This window comes from Dipodomys ordii, unplaced genomic scaffold (assembly GCF_000151885.1).
Source record: "Dipodomys ordii isolate 6190 unplaced genomic scaffold, Dord_2.0 Scaffold90, whole genome shotgun sequence".
Lineage (NCBI taxonomy): Eukaryota > Metazoa > Chordata > Mammalia > Rodentia > Heteromyidae > Dipodomys > Dipodomys ordii.
The window spans coordinates 5,941,221-5,964,822 of NW_012267306.1; the positions used below are offsets into that span (position 1 = coordinate 5,941,221).

At 36.0% G+C, this 23,602-nt stretch overlaps 1 protein-coding gene across 1 annotated transcript in view; it reads right to left on the bottom strand.

Moving 5' to 3' along the window:
- The window catches only part of Grm3 (glutamate receptor, metabotropic 3), a 210,290-nt gene extending 186,965 nt beyond the window's left edge, over positions 1–23,325 (bottom strand). Inside the window, exon 1 of the mRNA XM_013026027.1 lies at positions 23,003–23,325. The gene's annotated coding sequence lies outside the window, so the exon portion shown is untranslated. The remainder of the gene's footprint in view (positions 1–23,002) is intronic.
- Between the last annotated feature and the right edge of the window lie 277 nt (positions 23,326–23,602).

The following is a 23,602-nucleotide window of genomic DNA, read 5'->3' on the forward strand; positions in this document are numbered from 1 at the left end:
ATTGTTGTAAATTTTTTGAGTTTTTTTTAAGACAACTGATAAATCTCTACATCCCCACCAGGTAACTTAACTCCCTTCTGGCAAGTTTGTCATTAATTTCTTATGAATGTCTTCTATAGACTTTTGATTTTTACAATTTATGATGTGTGGTCCCAATACTACTTGTTCAATCTCATCTTCAAGGAATTATGAGAAATGTAAGTCAGTCAAATTTAAGGAATGTCTATGTTTCTCTATGATTTTTCAACTCCTTGACAACTTTAATGCAAAACTACATTAATGAAGAGCCATGATGCTTTCTATTTCTTTAACTTCTGTTTTCTCCAAGTTTCATTCCCACTCTTCAGTAGCTTCCAGTGACTTTGACAACAAAATTTCTGAATCAAGATACTTTAAACATGTGTCATCAATTCCACCCATTTTCTTACCTAACTTGTCCCTTCCTGCCAGTGGCATCAGTACAGATAATTGCTATTTTCTTCTAGAAAAACCTTCTTCTCTTTGCCATGCTCTTTTGGCTTGCCTCTTAAGTCACTGACATTTAATGAGCATCTATTAAGTGCTACACTCTGCTAAGTCTTTTAATATTTATTATTTTCTTTGATCTAAATAACATTGTGAGGTAGATAATATATTGATAATATGTCTGATAGATCATGAGATAAAAATATTCTATGTATCTGTATTTAAAAATCATACCTTAGTAATATTCATAAACAGCATTGTGCAGGGTTTGGTCGGGATATTCCAGTTGTCCATATTTACATTTATACCCTAAATGATCTTGGGTGATCAATATAAGTTCAGTTTTGAACTCAAGGTAGTTGAACCTTTGCAAATCAGTATTATTTCATTTGTATTCATTGTATTAGATGTAGTTCTTTACTGGCCCCAAATTTGAAGGAGTTTTTAAACATAATGTCCTACTTTTTTCAGGGAAAAAATATGTATCCATGAGAAACAATAGTCAGATATCTGAATTAATAAGTTCATCTAGAAACAAATGCTAGGCTTATTGTTTATCATAGGTAGTGGTGCCAATACTAGATTGTAAAGGGAAGGGTACAAAAACAAATTTACTATTGGAATATATTTATAAATTATTCCCTTGAAGGAAGTTATGTTTTATATGAAGTTCGTACTGTCAAAATGCATCTCTGAAATAATAATTGCACAGGAGACAATCTAACAGACAATATTATAAAGCTATTGGAGTACATGAGAGGAATGTTTAAGTTAATGAACAACAGTTTAAGACTCTTAAATACCCAGATGTGGGATCTGCAGGAAACCAAATATTAAAATAAATTTTATCATTAAAATTTCTTAATTTCCTTTTGGCAATACAAAGGTAAACACTACAGAAAGATATTAAAACTTTATCACTGAATATGGTAATATGCCCGGTTAGTCAATGTAGTAGCCTATTATAATTCAGCAAGTATTTATGAGGGCTCATTGTGGAAAGATCTTTATTCCACCATCTGCTTCTACATTATTTTATATTTTAATCCAATAAACATTCACCATTTTTAGGGCAATATAATAGACTCCAGTAATGACCAGGACGTGGCTTTTAGTATAAGAACTGTAGAGAGATTATTAAGACACCATTCCTTTTCTGGAGCGGGAATAATGAAGGTATTGAAACCTGATTTTAATAATATTTACCAAACCTATGCCTTTTGATTTTTAGAATATCTGTCTGACTGTCAGATGTCTTTAAAAACAACACAAGAATTTGTCCATTTAGAGCAAAATCTAAAGTATTTAGAAGCAATTTTGGTTTAAAATGTACATAGGACCTGATAAGATGATGTTAAATGAAGTCAACCCCAAGATAGTGGCACAAGTAGATTCTTTTTCTTGCTATTGTTTCTAATGTATTTATAATGTACCATGTGATTTTTTTCTGGTTTTGTATGTTTCTCCCCCACGGTATAAACCCTGTTTTCACTATATTTGATGTCGGTGCCCTGCATCTTGTATATACACTTCTCTAATTTGGGGAAGTGAAAGGAAAAATCAAAATGTTTAAATAGAGATACAGGTTGACCCATTGTAACAATGAGATGTACACGACACTAAGTTGAAAAATGAACTTTACAATTTAGGTGAGGGGGGGCGGGGGTGTAGTTGTGGAGATGGGAGGGAAGGGATGGGGATGGTAGAGGAAAAACAAAGGAAGAGGCAACAATCTTTGATAGGAAATGTACTCATGACCTGATAGCAAATGTACTCGTGTAACTGTAACCCCTCTGTACAGTATTTTTACAATAAAAAAAACTTAAAAAAAACCAATAACCAAAAAAGATCTACAACTATTTTTGGAAAATATACTTCATAAGATAGTATGTTTGTGACTAATATATGACCTTAGCTCTATACCATTTCTTAAAAGACTCACCTTAAATATAAGAGTGGCTTTAGGGTAAATATATTGTTACATAAAATGTTGTGTAAATTAAATTATATCTCAATTACAGAAACATTAAACTGTGAAAGGAAAGTGCCTATTATGCTTTATGGAAGAATTATAATAGATAGTAAATCAATTTACTAGCTAATGGAGGTTTCTAGCCCTATTTGACTTATTGATTGGTTTCATGTTTTTTAAATGTGATTTCAACAACACATCTCATAACTAATTTCAGAATGACATTGATAACAAGAACATCTTCTATTCCATAAAATTTAAATTAATCTCATCTGTGTCTTCCAGAATCATCCGGTCTAGAATATTTTCTTTTCAAAATTGTCTAGAAAACTTTGCTTTAATAATTATGCAATTTTTATTATGTCAAGCAAAAAATCAGGAAATACAGTCCTCTGAGTATACATGACAATGAGTTCCTTTTGAATTTTTTAGTACTGAGCATGTACATTGTCACACAAATGCCACAGTGCATTCTCTTTTTATCCTATATGGCCTTACCAACACATTCATTAGCTACTTGGGCCCAATATTCATTCCTGTATTCCCAGCACCTCTCATAGTCAGACATATACAGAAGAGTGTTCTGAGAAGAGTGTTTGGAAGCACTAAACAGAAACAATTTTTTCATTTGCCAAGATATTAAGACTTAACTATCTTAGTATTTCTTTAGTAGTCACTATGATGTTTTCTAGTGCAAAACTGTTTTCTCCTTCAAAGCACTAAGCATATATAAGAGTAAAGGCTCAAGGTGACCCTTAGGCATATGATTGTGGCCTCTGCCCTCAATTTTAGGGAAGCCCAAGAAAGTCCATTCAGCCATATATCCCATTTAATCATTTCTACCTGAAATACTAAATAATTATTATGCCACTTAGTCTTTTTTTTTAAGTCTTGAATGTGGAAGGTTAAAACTGTTAATAAATATCATTGAGTGGGGGTTTTAAAAAATTCATTATTATTTTGTTTGTCCTTTTTACTCAGTGCATAGTACCAAACTTGATATATATGCTCAAGTAACACCTACCGAATGGATGAATAAATAATACTGGTGAAAAGTAATATTGGAATTGTGAAATCTATATTAACTAGCTAACAAATGCTATGCCCACGCATAGCATTTGAATGAAAATGAATCTATTTGAATGAAAATTTATGCTTTCATTTTTACTATAAATGTATATTGTAATTTATCTGCAAAGGCTCAGATGTCCTCTTTGTTATAAAGTTCAATAGTCTTTATTATTACTGGATTTATTATTAATGAATTAGTTCTTACTAAGTACTTTTATAATCAAAACAGCTGATGAAGTAAACCAGAGCTTTGTATATCTTCATTGGTGAGCAAATTTGAACTTCGCATTCAGGCTTCTGATATCATCGAAAGTCTTTCCTTGGTATTGTATTTAAGTAAATTATCAAAATTAATATTTTCCAATGTTTTCTTTTCTCTTTTCTTTGTGTTATAGATTATTTGGTTCACTTTTTTCTCTTTATTTTGGAAATCTGAGCTTTTAAGTGATCTCATTCCGTGTTAAGAACTTTCTCTAGATTTTGAGTTTACAGACAAGTGAAAATTCTGTCAGAGATCTTCTCCTAGCTAGGATACATGGAAAAGCAAAGTTCAACTAAAGTGTACAATTAATTCACGATCACTTCTGTATAGAAAGAAAAGATTGCTTTAAGCGCTTCTTTTCTTAGTGACTTAAGGTCAACTTCAAGAAGCAAAATTGCTATTCTTTTAAAGTTGTCTCTCTTGGTTTGTGTTCCTGCAATTATTTCCTCAACACCTCTTCCTTTTTGACATGTAAACTCAGTTTAACAAATCAATTCAAGGATTAGCTACCAATTATTTGCATAGATGGACAAGTGTAGCAAGAAAGTAGGACAGTTTTCTTTCTTGAACAATAGCTTTACCCTGTATGGATCACTTCTGTTTTACGCAAAGAAACCTGAGTCTTGTATATATGTTTATCTGATCTGGGGAAGGGAAAGTGAATAATAAAATGGTAACATGAAGGAAAAGGGTGAACCAGTGCAATACACACAGTACAATACCAGCAATATTCACAAGATACTATGTTGGAAATAAACGTTACAATTGGGGGTGGGATGGGGAACAGGAAATGGGGAGGAGGGAAAGTGGGAGAAAAAAAGGAAGGAGTTAACAATGTTCAACAAGAGATGTATTCATTACCTTACTTATGTAACTGTAATCCCTCTATACATCACCCTTACAATAATTTTTTTTTTAATGATGGGAATAGTAAGGTGCTGGTGGCTCATGCCTGTAGTCCTAGCTACTCAGGAAGCTGAGGTCTGAGGATCGTGGTTTGCAGACAGCTCCTTGCAAGAAAGTCCATTAGACTCTTATCTCCAAATAACCACCTAAAAGTCAGAAGTGGAGCTGTGGCTCAAAGTGATAGAGCACTATCCTGGAACAAAAAAACTCAGGGACAGCACCCAGGCCCTGGGTTCAAGCCCTAAGACAAAAAAAAAATGATGGATTTTTTCTTTATTGCTTTAAATTTCCTCACCCTCTATTTTTAAAAGAAAATCATTAACTTCAACAATGAACAAATTTTGGACTTCAAAGGAATTCATGGACTGTGAAGAAATAAGGTCTTAGTATACAGGGATTTGAGAAGAAATAAGGTCTTAGTATACAGATCTTTTAGCTTTATCTGATAGCTCATGAGTGATAGATCCACATGCCAGCATTAAAGTCTGGCTGTTTCCTTATGTAAAGTTATGTTAGTACTTTCCTCTATAAAATGCAGATAGTAACAGCTTCTGCATCATAGGGCTATTTTGAGGGTTAAGTGAATCAATATAGATAAAGCAGACAAAACAGTACCTGGCATATAGTAAGCCCTTGATAAAAGTTATTGCTATTCACAATATCTTTCTAATTCTGCCCAAAATGTTATAGAAATTATGTACCTGAATCACACTGATTTTATTTTGAGATGTATTGTGACAGAGTTGACATTAGGTGGAACAACTTGGGGGTGTTATTTGTTGGCACTGGTGGGAGTTAGTATTGTGAAATGAGATTATGAATCCTCTTCTACAAACATATCTGAAATGTAATTTTATTCTTGGGAATTGTAGGGAAGAGAAAAATATGCCTGGAAGCTGGCTTTCTTAGAAAGGTTACCCAAATTTCAGCTTGTGTATTTTTATCTGTTGCATACTATTTATATCTCACTGATTAAGGTGAAGAATATGTGAATAATTTGCAGAAGACATGTCTTCATGTCTTCATGAAGACATAAAACAATTACAAGATTGCTATTGCATTTGGTAGTTATACAATTAAAATTTAAATTCATAAATAGAACTTGATTATTTAGAGTATGATGGTACTGATTCAGGATTGGGATGCTGAATTTTGCTTTCCGTATTGACAAAGTTTACTTATAGAAATTGTATGGTTAAAAGATACCTTAAAGATCAATAGCCCAATTTTAAAGATGAACAAAATGAGTTCCAGAGTGATTTAATTAACCATCACTCTGTTTATTCAATACATATCTATTGATCTTCTCTTATGTGGTACTTTCTCTGCTGGGTAATAGAGATACAACTATGGATAAGCAAGTCTGGTCTCTCTATTTTTTTTTTCACTTACAGACTATAATGGCATAATAGACAATCATGATCAAGTGTGATGAAGGGAAGTAAGGGAGCTTGAAGAGTCCATAGCAGGAAGAACTAATCTCTTACAAGAAGTTAGTATAGAATTTAAGTCTGACAGTACATTGGAAAGTTGCACATCCTGAGGAAAGGTGTAGAGAGAAAAAGGGAAATGCAGCAAGTTGTTTGGTTTGAATAGGACAAGAAAGGAGATGTGAAAGATTGAAGCATACAATGCACACATGGAGATCACAGTGGGACATGTGTCGTTCATCCCAAGAACAATGGAGAGAGAATCACTTGGAGAGTATTCAACAGAGGATAATATATTCATAGTTGTGTTTTTAAAAGACAAATTTGGCATTATCCAAGTGGATGAAGGCAAGAGTGACAGAGGCCAGTGAGTGGCTCTTCGCAGAGATCAGGGGAGAGATAATGGTGGCTTATTCTACCATATAAGAATAAATGTTGGGGCTGGGAAGGTGGCTCAGTGGTAGAGCGCTTGCCTTGCATGCATGAGCCCGTAAGTTCGATTCCTCAGCACCACATAAGCAAAAAGAAAAAAAGCCGGAAATGGCCTGCGGCTCAAGTGGTAGAGCGCTAGCCTTGAGCTGAAGAGCTGAGGGACAGCGCCCAGACCCAGAGTTCAGGCCCCACTACTGGACCCTCCCCCCCAAAAAAAGAATAAATGTTATCAAATCTTAGTGGCATAGAAACTGTTCGTGTCATTTCTATTTCTTTTTTTTTGGGGCAAAGGCTATGTACTCTTTTTTTTGGGGGGGGTGTTTATTGTGTTTTTATATTTATTGAGACAGAGACTCTATGTGGTCCAGGCTGACGTTGAACTTAGTATATTTGTCTCTCTTCATGTTGACTTCTGAACTTACAAACACTCATTTTAAAAAATCTCCCTATTCTTTTATTAAAACAAAAGATTTGATGCAGTGTGCCTTTTCCAATTGGTTAAGAAACATGATTAGGTTAATTGTTTTGGCTGGCAATTTTCACCCAACAGCTAATTCATACCTACAAGGCATGATTCATCTTTATGTCTATTAGATTCATTTCATATTGCCTATTCCCAGTGCCACTGCCCCAGTTTAGGCCATCATTACCTCTCTCCTGGAGTGTTGCCATAACCTGCCAACTCATCTCCCTGCCTCTGGAACCTTTATCTCCTCATATTTATCATCATATTGTGCTTTCAGATTCCTCTGCTCAAATACTTTCAGAGGTTTCCTTCTGCCTGCAGGAGAAATGATAGTCATTATTCTGTGTTCCCTTAGAGTTTTACCTTCTACTGTGACCTCTTTATGTACTACTACTAAATGAAGGCAGATCACACAAGGAAATCCCACACACTTTCTACATTTGCACAGGCTCAACATGGTGTTTTCCAGTTTCTGAAAACTTAACAACCTTTTTTTCAAGAGTCACAAATGCAAAACTTCCTATATACATACACTTATAACCTAGCTTTTGGAATTGAAAACCCTTTGGACAGTACTTAAGAAAAATAAAAACAAAACTTATTTTATTATACTTCTACACTTAAGTCAGAAGTATTATTACTATCTTAGGAGCCTGACAAGCTAACACTTAAAATTTTCTGTTACTCTCAGTTTTCTTGATAATGGCATTCTAACTGGGGTGAGGAGAAATCTCAGTGTTGTTTTGATTTGGATTTCCTTTATAGCCAGAGGTGAACATTTCTTCATGTGTCTATTGGCCATTTTTACTTCTTCTGATAAGTTTTTATCTTTAAGTCAATAACCCAATATTACTAGGGCTGTTGTTTCTTTGAGGGTTTAAGTTTATGAGCTTTAAGTGTATTTTGGATATTAGGCCCTCCTCAGATATATAGCTGACAAAAATCCTCTCCTCCTATTTAGCTTGTAGCTATGTCCTTTGTCAGGCAGAAACTAAGGTTTGATCCAATCCCACTCATCAAGTCTTTCTTTGACCTATTGTGTTTCTGAACCTACCTAGAAAGTTTCGACTTGTTCCTAGGAGCCCACGGTTTGCCCTAACCCTTCCTGTAATGATTTTATGGTTTCTGGATTTACATTGTGGTCTTTGATCCATTTTGAATTGTTACTAGTGCAAAGTGATATATAAGGATCTGTTTTCAGTTTTCTGCAAGTGCATAGCCAATTTTTCTGGCACCATTTGTTGAACAGGCTGCCTTTCTTCCAGTCTATGTTTTTGGCTCCCTTATTGGATATTAGATGCATCTTCTGTTCTAATTCTATTGGTCATCAGAACAATTCTTATGCCAGTACCAAGCTGTTTTCATTAGCATGGTTTTGTAGTAGAGTTTGAAGTTTGACATTGTTATTGTTCCTCTAAAATGTTTTTCTTGCTAAGGACTGATTTTGCTATTTGGTGTCTTTTGTTATTCCCTATGAATTTTTTGATTGCTTCATCTATCTCATTGAAGAATGCTGTTGGGATTTTGATAGATATTACGTTGACTTTGTAAATTGCTTTGGGCAGTATTTCCACTTACACAGTGTTAATTCTTCCCATCCAAGAATAAGGAAGGTCTTTCCATTTCCTTAAGCCTTCTTCCATTCCCCTTTTCAAATTTGTAGTCATTTTCACTGTAGAGATCATTCACAATTTTGGTTAATTCCTAAGATTTTATTTTTAGCTCTTAGAAATGGAGTTGCTTTTCTGATTTCACCCTCAATCTTCAGCCTCACTGTTGGCATGCAGAAGAGCATTTTGTGGGTTGCTTTTATACCCTACTACTTTGCCTATTGCACTGTTGGTGAGAATGTAAGCTATTCAACTTCTCTGGAAAGCAGTATGGAGTTTCCTCAAAAAGCTAACTATAGAACTACCCAGCAATTCCACTCCAGGGCATTTATCCAATGGGGCAAAAACAAGATTACAGTAAAGCCACCCCAGTGCAACCATATTCATTGTTTACCACAGCCAAGATATGGAATCAGTTCAGATGCCCCTCAAGTGGATGATTTGATCAAGAAAATGTGGTATCTGTACACAATGGAATGCTATTCATCCATCAGAAAGAATGACATTGGGCCATTAGTAAGGAAATTGAAAGACTTGGAAAAAAAAATATATATATATATAAAGTGAAATAAGCTGGACCCAGAAAAAGATAAGTTGCATGGTTTACTTCAATTGTGGCAGGTAAAATGTGTGGTATGCAAGCAGTTACATAGGAATTAAATGAAGTATAATTGACTCTATGGAAAGCACAGACAGTATAATTCATTAGAAATATTAAGTCAAAGCCCAACAAAATAAATACCAGGAAATTGATACTTGCAAGACCAAAGGTGGGGCTAAGGGAAGAAGGCTAGAAGAATGAAGCAAACAAAGGCATAGAATTCAGGCAAGAATTCATTGTATATACCACAGAATTAAGAAAAATAAAATAAGGGATAGATGGAATGCAGGTGAAGATGTTAAATGGATGACACAGATTAAGATTTATTGTATACATAGACTGCTTTATTAAATGGCAAAAATTCAATATATATCCTGAAAGTTAAGAAAAGTGAGGGTTGGCTGGGGGTCAAGACTCACTGTGTTCATAAACTGCTTTGTGGAATGGCAATTCCTTTGTACAATTACTTAAAGATAATAAAAGTATTCCGTATTTTTTTCTTTTACTCTAGTTACATTTTAGCACATTACTTTCTTTAATATGACTGCATTTTTTTTTGTTTTGGTGTGCCTGTACCAGTCCTGGGGCTTGAATTCAGGGACTTGATGCTGTCCCTAAGCTTTTTTTGGTCAACCCTGGCACTCTACCACTTGAACCACAGTTTCACTTCCAGGCTTTTGATAATTAGTTGGAGATAAGAGTCTCATGGACTTTCTTGCTGGGGCTGGCTTTGAACTGTGGTTCTCACATTTCAGCCTCCTGAGTAGCTAGTTTCCAGATGTGAGCCATCAGCACCCCGTAGTATATTCTTAGTTGAAGAACAGTAGAGGGTCTTATTCTTCCATCTGTCCTCAGTATCTTGCCTGATACCTTCAAAGTAGAAGACAACAATCAAGGATTCATTTCAGTGAATCCCTCTTTTTAATGGCAAATCTTAAAATATTTATATGAAGTTGTTTTGTTTGAGATCCAAAATGTCTCCAGGAAAACATTGTTATTTGTAGATTAAAATTAAAAATGTAACAAGTCTTATTTTTAAAGTGCAACACATGTAGGAGGGGAAATTACATTAATATTTCATCTTGCAAAGTACTCGCTGATTAAACTTAAAAATGACAATAAGTTTTCTTCATCAAATATGTGTTAAATATTATTGTATTTTCTGTGTATTACTATAGACCTTGCTGAAAAGGATATTTTGCATGAATATATTTATTGGATTTATATGAAATGTAAACAGTTATTGCATAAATATGAGAGATCCTTAAGTGCTTGATATTTTCAAACAAGTGTTTATTTCCTTCAAAGTGTGTGAATACGAATTGTACTATACACTTTAGTTATCTAGACATGTGAACCACAGAATCATAGAAACTACAAACTTCAAAAGCACCAAATATATATAGTCTAGCTGGAGCTAATTCTATTCATGAAGTCAGATATTTTAACCACATCTGAAACTGTTTCATAGACACAGGTTTGTGTTAAGTCTTTATATATGTAGGTAGAACTATATGAACATTTTTTCAGGTTATACAATATTTTCAATTCTTTCTGTCTCTAACAAATGAAGAAGCACTTTTAGGGAATTGGAAGAGTACTCAGGCAGAGTGGAGTTGGGGAGTAGAGCCCTGAGCAGAAGAAAGATTTATTAGCATGATCAATACACAACAAATTTCTGTATGAAATTATCACAGTAAACTCAATTACTATACAACAAATGTTAATGAGAAAAGATAAAAAATTTTACACGTATGTTTTCCTCTAAAAATCATAAGCTATTTATGTAAACAGTATTCCTAAACTCATAATTCAAGAAGCATCAATTAGAAAGCTAATATCTAGGCGTTTTGCCAAATTCTCATCATCATAGCCAAGTAGGAAAAACATGACATCTAACGCAAGTGAATGTATTACATTTCATAATGTCCTAGGAAGAGAATATCAACAAATGCTTAAGAATTCCAAAGAACATAGCATCTTAAAAATCAGTTAACTCTGACTCCAGGCTGGGCAATGTAGAGGATAAGGGAGGAGTAGCTGCTGGATATTTCAGTACTGAGGCAGAAAAAGAGGTATTGATACACTGGGCTAGTTCTGATGCCTAGGAGCCCCCCTCCGCCCCCCAGCAACAATATGTGCGTTTTCTGTGTACTGACAGTCAGCTACGAATAACGGAAATACACACCATGAGAAAAGTCTGGAGGGGCTATTGGACATCAAAGTTTAGGTGGAGAAAGAATAAGATCCGAGAGGGTGTGGTCAAATAAAGAAAACTGTTAAAAATGTTGGCAATGAGACAGAGAAGTCTTATTGTGCGTATACACACACACACACACACACACACACACACACACACACACAGATTTAGTCTTAAAGAACATCTTTTCCCCCTATAACCTGTACTGCTCCTAACTTCACAAGGGTCAGAGCGTGCAACTTTGTTGTCAGAGCAACAAAGAAAAGTGAATAATACCCCTAGGAACATTTGGGCATTTTTAGCTTCTAGCTTGAAATAGGCTCCTGATGAAAGTGGAGAAAAAAATCAACTCTAATGTTCAAAGTTTCAATTGTTCCATTGTCTAGGCAAACACTAATTTTTCAATAAAATCTAATTACAAGTTAAAGTTTATTATTCCATCAAGTTTATTTTATGGAATACATTTTAAAGTGCAATTGAGAAATAAAAATAAATAAATGTTTATTATTCTCCCTCCCTATTAGTCATGTCAAAATATATTTCATTATTCTTGCCAACATAGGAATATATAGACATTTTGGATAAAAACTGCTTTTGGGGGAAGATAAAGAGCACATAATTAGAACATGCATTGTAAGTGAACTTAAATATAGCTTAATGGGACAGGTTGGAAGAGATGGATGAGAATATTGAAAGGAATAGCCTTGATCAAGATGCATTGTATTCATAAACTGCTTTGTTAAATGGCAACTCCTTTGTATAACCACTTAAAAATAGTATAATAAAGAAGTTGATTGGACTAGGTATTAAACTCTATGAAGGTAATGAAAATGGATAAAGAAAATGCAGCCGGGCGCTGGTGGCTCACGCTTGTAATCCTAGCTACTCAGGAGGCTGAGATCTGAGGATCGCGGTTCAAAGCCAGCCCGGGCAGGAGAGACCGTGAGACTCCTATCTCCAATAAACCACCAGAAAACCGGAAGTGGTGCTGTAGCTCAAGTGGTAGAGCGCTAGCCTTGAGCTGAAGAGCTGAGGGACAGCGCCCAGGCCCAGAGTTCAAGCCCCACGACCGACCAAAAAAAAAAAAAAAGAAAAGAAAATGCAATCACAAAGGAGGAGGCAACAATACTGGGTAAGAAATGTTCTCATTACCTTGCTCATGTAACTGTAACCCCTTTGTACAGTATTTTCACAATAAAATTCTTTAAAAATGCAATAAAAATGAAATTAAACTACAATGATGTACAAAGCCTATCTTGGGTGAAGCAGAAGTAGATGTTGGTATTGAGGAAGAAACTGGAGGAAAAACTGGAGGCTGACTGCTAAAGGTTTCTAGGGTTGAACTTACAAATTATTTTTAAGTGATAAGTGTAGCATTTAATTCTTTTAAAACCTGGGAATGAAGCAAAAAGTTATTTATTCATCAAGCTTCTCTACATTTTGTTTTATTTTAGTTCACATCATTACATTTTTTTCATGGGACCTTAGCTCTGCTGTTTAGTGATGGATTTACTTGCACAATTAAGTGCAAGCAATTATCAGGAGGTGCTTATTAGTTATCCAGTAAATAAACAATTGAAAGAAGCAAGAGAAATTAGATGAGGGTAAACTGTTAAGAATGATTGTGAGAAAAGCAATGACAGCCTGGTCTAGATTTTGATTGTGGTGGAGGAGAGAAAAAAAGATTCCCTACTATTTAAGTTACAAAAGAGGAACCAACAGAGAGTCGAACAGGAGGAAAATGGCTTGGCAAATCCAAGATTTTCATCTGTTTTCTGGGTAAATGATGATGCTTCCCCTATTACCTAGAAAGAAGATGTTAGATGCTGATGTCCAGTACCTCTGGGAGTTTGAGCTTTAAATACACATAGCTTGATTTGTCAGTGGGAGGGTGCAACGGAAGTACCAACGCCAGAGTCATCATAAATATCTGCAGCCATCATGAAGGTCAAGCAAGTCAGGCTCCGTGGGGATGCCTTATACCTTCGAACTTAGCATATTTATGTCACTTTCAAAGAATGCGAGAATGAAGGGTACAGTCTTTGCTTCTTGATGATTTTTTCACTGTGGAATTTGAGTGACGGTAAAGAAGTCAGTTAGACCATGTAGACACTAAAGCTGATGGCTCCAGCCCAGCCTCCTGAACTCCTTGTGGCCCATCTAACACTCTCTCTTCAGCATTTTACCCATGTCGATCTAAGTGCTGCTTAGAAAACCATCTTTGTGAGGACTGGCAACCTCAACTAAACAACCATTCACTTGAGCGAAGTAGACGCTGAATGGGAATGTGGAAGTTGCCAAATGAGATTCTGTCTTCTGCCACTCTGAAGTTCTGTATGGCAGAGAGGAGAATTGCAAAGAATAATGTTTTTTTCCCACTTTCCTTACACACAAGATATAGCCATAAAGGCAATTTGACTTTTAAGTAGAAGAAATTCTAAAGGAATTCTTCAATCATCAATAACTTCTCTCTTCAATGTCTCATTATTACAGTTACAAAATACAAAATAAAAGGTGAAAAAGGAGAGTGCTTTTTGGTAACAATGTCCAAAAGACTGCACTCTATATGTTTGTTTATTTTATAGGAATTTTCTATAGGTAAAAAATTTGCCATGCAATGAAAATATTGTGAAGTTTCTAGAAAAACAATCTACTCATACAACTCATAGAAACCATGCCTGATTAGTTGAACTTAATAAATTCATACTTGGGCTTGTAAATTTCAGTTTAGACAACTGGGTAATTCAGTTGGAGTGGAAATGCTATGGAAGCTAAATTGGAATAAGCAATTTGCTGGATGTTCTCTGTATGACTAACATATAGGCTAAATATTTATATCCTCCAATTTAATTCCTGTTGTAATAGTATTTGGAAGTGAGGTATTGGAGCTATTAGGTTTAGATTGGAGTTATATGAAAGAGTTTTCCTCATGGGTCTATAGTCTTAAGGAAAGGAACAGAGATCTCTTGCTTTCTTTTCTTCATCTGAACACAGGAAAATATCACACTTCTGAGAAGAGGGTCTACAACACGTCTTCTGGTACCTCAGTTTCATACTTTTCAGATTCTAGAAATAGAGATTTTTTTCAGATTCCACAAAGAAATATCATTTATGACCTTTTTTTGCATCAACCTGGGCAACCTAAACCAATCATGTTGCCCAAATAGTATATAAAAATAATCTGAAGGTTGTTTAATATGTGGATTCTTAAACTCTAACCTAAATAAGTATTTGTGTCCATTGGCAATGGAGGTATCTGCCCACTTCATTTCATGTGAATTTCAAAGTGATTCTGATACAGCCTGTTCTGGGCAATAATTAGCCAAATACTATATGCATTGGAGACAAATAGACTGTTGTATTTGTTCAATAGGTAGGAAGATTGGGAGGAAAGGGAAAGGTAAATCGTTCTTTTTTCTTCAACTTTCTTGTATTTCTTACTTGATCAAAACACCTAAAACTGTCCGTTTTCTTCCTACATCACATATAAGTGAACAAAGGTTTAGGATAATTGAAGAAGAATTATAGGGAGGGTGAATATTTGATAACATTTTAATCTATTTCCTGCCAGAGCTTCCTTTGCTCAACAATTACAGAGAAAATCTATTTCCTCTCAAATTACTATGTTATAAGAATGCAGGAAATCACAGTCAAGGGTGTTTTTAATCTTAGACAAAATTATAAAATAAGCATTAATTCAGAAATTATTAATTACCCCTTCCATACCAAATGGAGCAAGTTAATTTGATGAAAAATGAGCTTATAAATTCTGAGTGTATTGAGTACACACAAGTTAGCACACCAGGTAGATCCAAAAAGATAGGTTCTTTTGTACTTGATGAAATATCTTAGCTTAAAATTTGAAGATTTTTTTTGAGAATTGAGGTTTCTAAACATTCCTCAAAACCTTTTTGTTTTTGGTACAGATATGTCAAGATCTAAGTCCCATGTCTTAACTCATTATCAGCTCTGTAGTGAGGTGTGAGCTGGTCACCAATATCTCTTAGCTTGACAGAAATCATTGGGATTAAGGAATCATCAGAAGCAATGTCTCTGCATTTTGAAAAGAAGGTTATATATTTCAAAATAGAAGCAATTAATTATATTCTACACATCTCATTTTCTCCCTGAGGCAGATACAAATTCCAACTGTTTCAGACCTTGTAGCGCCATCTCTCAAATTGGCATATATTTTGACATATTTTTTTGAAAGCAGCTCGCATCATGTTGTATATACCAACACATGGTGACCTGAAACTGTTAAGCAAAATACAAAATATCACTAATAATCTATCTGCTATGTAATATTAATAATCAAAAGAAACAGCTCCTACCAGATGGAAGGACAGCTCTGTAATATCTATTTGGTTTTTTTAAATATCTATGAAGTGTTCTAGTATGAATTACAAATCAGAGAAAAATCTTCAAGAAAAGACTCATGGTTCAGCTCCTTGGTTGTGTGAAAACAAGCATATTTTTCTGCAATTAAGCAGCAGGTTGCTTGTGTGGGAAAGCACCAAGGTCGGAGGATCTGAGATGTAGAGTTTTTTTCTCTTTTTCTTCCCAGAGCAGATCTACCGAATGAGCTGTTGGAAACACCAAAAGGTCATTTAGCTTCTCCTATTCGTGGTGTGTGTTAAATGGACATTGCCTGAGCCTTTCCAGTTTATCCATTTATACATAGATAGAAAGATAGATAATTGTTATGGATAAATGCCCCAATATATAAACTACTGAGTTTCTTACACAAAGAGGAACTATTGCTATTCCAGTTGGGTAAAGAAATTTCAAATTTTACTAGTCTATAAAACATTTTTATCAGCTTGTTTTCCTAGTGGGAAGTAATTAGGTCATAAGAAGAGAGAAATAACCATTTTAGCTTTAACAAGTAGAAATGTTATTCACCCCATGCTGGCTCTTTGTGAGACAGTATCTCTTTCACTGTATTTAGTTTTACAGATTGTGACGTTCATTGATATTAGGCTCCAGGAAATGTATTTTTCTCACATTTTCAGCACTGGCATTTGCTTCTAAGCTTACTAATAAATTTACCATCTTCATAGATATTTCCTTGTTAATTGTAACTCATGTTCTATTTTATTCCTTCCATTGCATTAGTCTGCTTTTCAGAAGGGGCTTTCTTCGACTGAGAGTAGAAAGCCATGTTTCCTGTGCAACTCTATTCCGGATCCCATTTCATTTGTCACTGTTCTTTCCCATCCCCAACTTTTTTGTAACGTGTCATTGACTTGAATATTTGGTGAATGAAATGAAGCTTGGCAGAAAAACATAAATGGAGATAAGAAGCACTGTGGAGGTTCGTGGTTAGTGGTCAACAGTAAGAAAGTATTTGATTTTAATGCCTTGCATTAAAAAGAAGTTCTTGCATATTGGCCTTCAGTTCCTCTCTTCTAAGATGAGGCTCATCACATTTGTCTCATGAGGTTCTTGTAGCATTAAACCAGATAATCCATGTCACTTTACAGTGGAGTTTTACTACAGAACATTTGGTTAATAATGGTCACCTATTACTGAGACATATCAGTGACTTTTCACATCACAATATCTAGCAGAGTATCTAATCAAATTAGTATGTCCTAAATATCTAAATAAGTACTAAGTATATAGTCTATGTATGTACATATAAAGTTTGTACCTAAATTAATTTGTCAAATGAAAGATAAGACTTTTTTTCTTTATTGGAGAAATTGAGTATTGAACTCAGAGTCTTGTGCTTTCTAGGTAAGTGCCTTACCACTTGTGCCACACCCCCAGATCTTTTTGCAGTTTTTTAGTTTTGTTTTTAGGTAGGGCCTAGCAGTTTTGTTGGGCCAGTCTCAGATCATATGCCTATCATCCTACCTCTGCCTCCCATGCAGCTGCAAATTTAGGTGTAAGCCACCATGCCTAGCCCAGGATCAGACATTTTTTTCAAGTAGTTGGTATTTTGGTAACCCTTCTGTAATATAGAATTATAAGTTCGATTTTTGAAGGTTTTTTGGTACAAGTTAGATTTTTCACAACTTCACACATACTTGTATAGCTTTGTACATTGTGTGTGTGTGTGTGTGTGTGTGTGTGTCCCTGTTACATGCTCTGAATCTTATCTGGGTCACACATGGTATGTCTCTGATCAATTGTTTCCTTACTAACTGCCTTTTCTTTTTTGGTGCTATTTGTAATATGAGTCTCCTCAAATCTTATATCTAAAATTTATTGCTAGTCTGGAAATTGTTATGCATTTAATATTTCCATGCTATGTATATTGGTACAATTCTTGAAAACAAGGTGATTAGTGTCATGGTTTTGAAAAAAAATATTGGGGGGATATATGTATCTGTCCAACTGCACTTACTCAACTGTGTTCATGTGTGTGGCATGTGTGAAGGCAGTGACAGTGACAGTAACTGACAAGGAATTAAAGATAAGTGCTACTTTATATTTCCTGTGGAGCTCTCTTCTCTATATATGACTTTATTTATTTTTTAAAATATATATGTTTTATTGTAAAGATGCTTTATAGAAGGGTTACAGTTACATGAGCATTGTTATTCCCTCCTTTGTTTTCCCCCTACCATCCCTTCCCTCCTCGCCTCCCCACCTCCTCCCTTCCCCCACCCTGAAGTTGTAAAGTTTGTTTTCAACATAGTGTCTTGTACATCTTGTTCTAACAATGGGTCATTCTGTATCCTTATTTCAACATTTTTTATTTCCCTCCCCCTACTCAAATTAAGAAAATGGATATACAAGATGCAGGGCACTGGAATCAAACAGAGTGAAAACAGGGGTTATACCATGGGGGAAGAACATACAAAAGAAACAAAAAAATCACATAGTACATTAAAAACAATTAGCAAGAAAGATAAAACCTCTTGTGTCCCTATCTTGGGGTTCATTTTGCTTAGGATCATCTTATATGGTCTGTATGGCTTTATTTCAAAGCATAATGCTTTGGTCTAATCTTTGTATTTAGGTTATATCTTCATGGTTTCTGCATTTATTTCTCTTTTTCAAGTACAGTATAACTTCAAGTTCCATTTTGTCCATTTGATGAGAAAAGTATATTCTGTGTAGACATTGGCTTCTTAGAATGCCTCTCTGTTCCAAGGTGAGATCACAAGTGTATTAATGGCCTACTTTTCCCATACCAAGAAAATTGATTTCCCCTTTGTTTCTAAGGAAAATCATTCTGAGGGTACTCACCGCTTTGTGATGAATGGCACTATAAAAACACATGGAGACTTCAGGAGGAAGAATACTGATTTAAAAAGTGTTTACTCCATAAAGTCTTATTTTATTCCCTTAATAATACATTTAGTTGAAAAGGCAGCTCCCCTCACTGTTCTTTAAACTAAATCTATATAAATATTTCTCTGTATAGTCCAATGCTCACGAAGCTATAGCACAAAGCACTATATTGTGGTTTTAGCTGTCCACCCTACTATATATGAGTCCTGTATTTTTGGACTTGCCAAGTCTACTCAAACACTTATTTTCTAATTTATATCATTTGCTCAAAATAATTTATTTCCTGATTTATATTATTTGTTACTCTCCAGTCTCATAGAACTTGCCTTTCAATTCCTGGGACTTGGAGAGACAATTGGGTGGGATGTGCTTGGCCTTAAGTCTAAGGGCTCTTTTCAGTTGGTTTCAGTATGAAGGGCCACTGAAATGTCTAACAGAATTACTAGCTTGTGTTAACAGGCACTGCCAAACTACGTACATTATTACTTTCCTAGCACATTCTATTAATTATGGAAATCACTTTCATTTCAATAGTGGAATTTACATGACAACAGCTTCTTATGCTCAGTGGAGCATCACACCAGTATGTCACAGAATTCCCTTGTAGTGTGGCATTGACAGGGCTCAATTGACAACAAATTTGCAATGAAAATGCCTCAGAAATGTGCATCCACGTAGATTATTACTTAGAAGTGATTATCTCAACATCCACATAGGTCAAGAATGTAAAAGAAGGCAAATTTCCTCATTCTTAGATTATTAAAATAAATTACTACGAATATGTAGCAATACACATAAATGCAAAAGACTTAAGATCTCTCTTAAATATTTAGCAAAGGTATTTGCATATAGAACTGTTGCCCTGTGTTCTCTCTTAAAACTATATAATGCCTTTTATATTTTACAAGTCTTGCACAAGGGTTGGAAGAACACTTTAAAATCAGACAGGTAAATGGAATAGTACAGAAGAACTATGATTAGGAGCTAGTAAAGAGGTAAAATAGAATTCGGAAAAAATTAGGCTAAGTATCACAACAAAGTTCTTAATAGGGAGAACCATTAGACTGGGAAATAGCCTTTCAAAGGTTCTAGAAAAAGATATCACATGAGCCAGTTAAAATTAGACTGGGCTGAGCTACTCCAAAATACGGTAATGCTTTAGGGACAAACCTGACATTAAAAGCGGAATGAGGAGGTGACTTAATGGTTTCTACCAGCTTAATGATTAGTATGATTGGACTCATTTTATGTGTTCAGTCCTGGAAGATAATCTATCATTTTATGCTATGTTTTAGGAGCAATTTCAACAAATTCATGTAATACAGAATTGGGGGCACTCAGCAGAGTCTCAGAAGAGGTGAGAAAGTACAATGAAATCAGTGTAAGGTAATAACACAACAACTATGACTTAAAAAACTACTCCTTTATGGGAGTAACTCCTGTAGAAAGCAAGTCTCATCCTGCAACTCTGACCAAAGTACATAAATATATCTTTCCCTTTGGTCTTTCAATACAAATTAGGTATCAATGTTTATTTATTTATTTATTTAATGGTTTCTTGAATGTTGAGCAGGGAAAACAAACAATATTTTATCCCCAAGAAAACACTGAATTTTGGTATCTCAGAGCAAGAACTCTACCAAAAGATCACCCTTCATTCTGTGGCTGATCGTTAGAGGAATGAACAAGAAACCGAAGATAGTTCAATTTGATTTTTGAAAAAGGAAAATTGACTTGAAAAAAGAGAAAAATGTTCCCAGGGAATATGGGAGATATTATTACTGTGGATGTACCAAAATAAGCCTTCTCTTAATTTTATGTGATCTCATTGATACCTTGAAGCAGAGATGTGAGACAGGTGAACTTTGGATAATTATCTGATTTTTATCCACTACAAATATTAATTTCAATTTAAATAAAAATGAGCTATATTTGCACTTGCTCATCTTACTGATTTTTAATTTCAGTAACAAGGTCAGAGATGCATTTGTCATGTTTGGTCATTTTGAGATAAATCAAGTAATCTACACTTCTTTTCATATTAGCATGCAACTTTAAAAGTTTTCCATATATAAGTGAGTCATATGGCATATTTTTATTATTGATATGATATTGATATATTATTGGTATGATTTTTATTATTGATATGATTTTATTATTGATATAATATGTTTGTATGGCTTTCCACTTATTTTCTTGACTAAATGATGACATAACCCTGAAGTGTAAAACCTACCATTCAATTTAAATAGAAAAAAAAATTATCCTTTGTTTTGTCTGTGGTCAAAATATTTGTGTGATTTAAGATTTATAGTTCATTGATGAGAGTCTAACTCATAACCAGAAGTTTTATACCATTTTTTGGGAGGGTCCAATCAATCTAAGATCTTACTATGCTCTTTTAGGTCTAATAAATACAGACACTCAAAACATTTTATTGTTTCATTTGTAAAGTACACTAAAAGACTTCCTCCTCTCATCTTGCATGCTGAGTACCTATGCTACATGAATCAGGAGAGCCTGGGACATGTCTATTCAAAATGTACATGCCTCTGCTGAGCAGTCAGAGTACCCAACAGTGGACGGTGAAGACCTGCACACATGGGAAATCTTTGTAAATGTAAAATACTGCTATTATAAAGGGCAAACACCTTTTTATTAAAGCATAGTGTATATAACCCCCAAATCTTCAAATTTTATTAGCCATGTTTTCATATGATCAAAATGCTTTATGTGCATGTCTGAAAAATGGAACAATGAAGCTTGTTGGAACTGGTTTGGGAAGAGGGGTAGGGAAGATGAGGGAGAGTGATGGAGGTCGGTGAGCCTGATCAAGGTACAGTATATATGACTATGGGCCCATAAGAATGAAAACTCCTTGTAAAAGTAATTAGTATTAATAAAAAATGTGAAGAAAACCTACTGGCCTCCTTTAGAAAGAAGACACACAGCAATAGGGTCAAAATTAATTATTAAAGAGCCCTAAATATCTTTGTTAGGAACTATTACCATTGCATTTATTGCAGTGACAAAGTAGAAGTTTTTTTGTAATGCTTATATTAAATATACCTATGCACACAATAGAATTCGGGTAGCATCCTTAAAAGGAAATCAGATACACCAAAACAGGCTTAGACTTAGGCATATGAATAGATGCTATTTCTCTCCAAATAGATGCTATTTCCCCCACCTCAAAGAAACAATATCCCTCTAGGAATTGCTAACACACATAACACACACACACACACACACACACACATTTAAGAAAAGAAACTATAGCTGAAATGTTCAACACACACTAACCTGCACCATAATCATTCCAAATTGCCACACACCAACTTGCAATTATGGGGAGTACACATATGTATTCCAAACACATCTGTTACTACTGGAACAAGAGTAGAAAGCAAATTAGTTGAGTGCTTGAACACAGGTCTATAGAAGCATTCAGTTTTATTTAAAATTTTACAACGGTCTAAGATATTTTAAAAGGGGGAAACCCTTAAAACATCTATCTTAAAGTATTGGACTTTAGACTCTTAACTGATTGTTACCACAAGGGAAAACTAGAAGGACACCTACATGAAATCCTTAAGAAATGAGCTTATTGGGTATATTACTCAGTCTATTTTTGGATTGCGAATCTCCCGCCCTCTCTGAAGTTATCTCACTGTCAGATAAGAAAATGGAACAGGATCGATGAAGAGATAAGCTCTCAGTCTTTGATTTCTTTCTTTCTTTCTTAAGCCAAAAGGAGCAAAGGGCAGTGAGTTAGGGCTCCTTTCCAAGCGTGCTTGAGAGAGGACGAATCCTCTTGCTGCCCCTGGCTGCAGAGTTTACCCGGGCAGCCGTGCCCACCTCCCCTCACAACCTCCACACCCACACGAAGCTGCTGCCGTCCCAGCCAGTCATCGCACGTTTTCTGGTGCACAAAGCCTTTCAAGCCCCCAGATCACGACTCCTGAGCTAGAGCAGAGCTGGAGGTGGCTGGCTTGGGAAAACTGGTCTCTTTGGGGGTTTGCAAGGCATTAGTTAGTCCCTCTGTGTCTCACTTCTTGGCTGCAGATCTGTGCCTCGAGATCTATCTCCTCCGGGAGATACAGTCGTGCGCGCGCGCATACACACACACACACACACACACACACACACACACACACACACAGTCAATGCACATTTGCCTCTGCTCACCACCCTTCCCGTCTCTGGGCAGATTGTGGGGACCGATCCCTGCTCCTCCATCTCAACTTTCCCCTGCTCCACCTGCCCCACGCGGTACCCCAGATCCAGCGCCCTAGCTGGGCGCCCTCCAGAGGGGCACGTCCCCCTCTGGGCTCCTTACCTGGCACTGACAACTCCTGACAGGGACTGGAGCTGACCGAGGTGGCAGAGGAAGCGGTGAGCCTGCAACCCGGGCTCTGGCTCATGGTTGGTCCTCTTCATCCGACACAAAAGAGGTAGCCGGGCTGCCTTTGTCCTTTTCCAAATCCAAGGGAGAACTTATTTTGCCCCCGAAATGGCCAAGTTGTGCGCGAAGCTTCCTGTCACGGTGCCCCCCCGCCCCCGCCCCCTCCCGGCTGCGCGCTGGACCACTGCCCGGTGGCACAGCATCCAGACCTCCGAGTCGAGGGGGAGTGGGAAAAGGAAGGAGTGGAGGAGAAGAGAAGGAGGAGGTTGGGGAAAAGGGGGACCCAGTGGTCTTTTGCAAAAAGGGGGAGGGGAGCACTTCAGAGCCCAATCCCCCTCCTCCTCCTCTTTATGGGCAAACCCACTTCCTAGACGCGCAAGCCAACTTTCCTTCACCTTGGCCAGGCTGAAACCTTCGCATCTAATCGGGACTCTCCCAGCAGAGGCACGGACCTTGTGGCATCTTCTCCTTTTCTTTCTGTTTGCCACCCTCTCTGTTGCTCCCTTCCCTCCTCCCCTCCTCCTTCTTCTCTCC